Source organism: Orycteropus afer, unplaced genomic scaffold, assembly GCF_000298275.1.
Source record: "Orycteropus afer afer isolate SDZICR_OR568_19922 unplaced genomic scaffold, OryAfe1.0 scaffold00026, whole genome shotgun sequence".
In the NCBI taxonomy this organism is placed as follows: Eukaryota; Metazoa; Chordata; class Mammalia; order Tubulidentata; family Orycteropodidae; genus Orycteropus; species Orycteropus afer.
In genome coordinates, this window is record NW_006921613.1 from 7,714,533 (window position 1) to 7,716,361 (window position 1,829).

General features: G+C 42.2%; 1 non-coding gene across 1 annotated transcript; it reads right to left on the reverse strand.

Annotated features, from left to right (window-relative positions):
* Positions 1-1,447: 1,447 nt before the first annotated feature.
* Positions 1,448-1,554, reverse strand: LOC122152283. Its single transcript, XR_006164496.1, has one exon. It is a non-coding gene; the product is annotated as a U6 spliceosomal RNA (small nuclear RNA).
* Positions 1,555-1,829: the final 275 nt, after the last annotated feature.

Here is a 1,829-nt window from a genome sequence, read left to right on the forward strand (position 1 = left end):
ATCACTTTTTTTTTCTTTTTGCAGCAAATGTGCTGCAAAAGACCTCTTTAAATTGTTAAAAAAGCAAAGGTGTCACTTTGAGGACTAGGATGCTCCTGACCCAAGCCATTGTCTTTTCAATCACCTCATATGCATGTGAAAGCTAGACGATGGATAAGGAAGAAGAAGAAGAATTGATGCCTTTGAATTATGGTGTTGATGAAGAACATTGAATATACATACTATGGACTGACAGAGGAACAAAGAAATCTGTCTTAGAAGAAGTACAGCCAGCACAGTCCTTAGAAGCAAGGATGGCAAGACTTCATCTCACATACTCTGGACATGTTATCAGGAGGGACCAGACCCTGGAGAAGGACATCGTGCTGGTAAAGCAGAGGGTCAGTGAAAAAGAGGAAGACCCTCACTTATATGGTTTAACACAGTTGCTGCATTGTGAGGATGGCACAGGACTGGGTAGTGTCTCATTCTGTACACAGGGTTGCTGTGATTTGGAACCATCTCAATGGCATCAAACAAAAACAAAAATGGTCCCATTTGGGAGTGAGTTATCTGTTATGTTAATGAGGCAGGATTATGGTGGGTTGTATCCTGAGTCTCTGTCTTACTAGAGGGTGTGACTCAAGTCACTACCCTTACACCCCCCCCCCCGTCACCACCGTTATTACCCTTATTCAAGTCACACCCTTGCACCACCTTGCTCAAATAATAGGAATTTCCTTGAGTGTATGGTCTGCATCCAGTAGATATATGAATTCTCTGGCAAAATTCCCTCTCTTGTTCCGAATCCTGCTTCTGGCTTGTCATCACCTGTCCTCCAGTTCTTGAGCCAGCTGTCTATCATCTGATCTGATTTTCTAGCTTCCATAGCCTTGTGAGCCAGCAGCCTGTCATCTGACCTGCCAATTTGGGTTTGTCAGCCCCTGCAACCACGTGAGTCAGGAGAAGATTCCAGCCTCCAGCCTGACCCACAGATTTGGGACTTGCCAACCTCCACAACCATGTGAGCCATTTCTCTGATAATTCACAAGCTCTGTGAGATGTGGCAGTGAGTTACATAACCCAAAGATGAGAGGGAGAGTACTGAGAGGAGGAGAAATAGTTGATGTTAAAGACAATGGAGTGGTATAGAAGTTTGCAAAAGTTGGACATTTGGGACATCTTTAACCTCCAACTCATAGGAAATAGCTTTGTGCTAATCCTTATTAAAAATCAAAAAATTTTTTAAAAATTATTCATTCAAGTGTCAAACAGAAGAAATGCAGCAACAAAAGGCAGGAAGCATGCCCAGGACGGTGCTCTCTTGATGCTCTTAAGGTGTTTAAGCTTCAGCAAATACGTTGCCTTTTTAGTTAAGTGACAACTGTAGTAGAAGCATGTGAATGATGCTGAGCCCCACATTCCTAGGGTTTAACAGACTTGCATAGCATGGGAGTTGGGGTGATGGAAGAACATGGAAGTTTCCTTTTCATGAATTTGTGTGTCTTTGCACAGGGGCCATCTAATCTTCTCTTCATCATTTCAAATTTTAGTGTATGTGTTGCCTAAGCAAGCATGTAGAAATGCCCTCTGATTAATCATATTAATTAAATAGTAAGCAAGATGACCAGCTGCGAATAATGAGTGGAATCAGCAGTAAACTACGCATTTCAGGGATCAGGCAAGACAATGGAATCCTAAGCATGTGGGGTCACCATGATCATTAATTAAAGTGAGTCCAGTCAGCATGGTGGTTGTTTTTCTTCAACACTTCCATTTGAAAGGGTATAAAGTGAAGTAGGGAGAGAATCGGTTTTAATTATAATTAAGATTTTGCCAGGTGAGTGCCA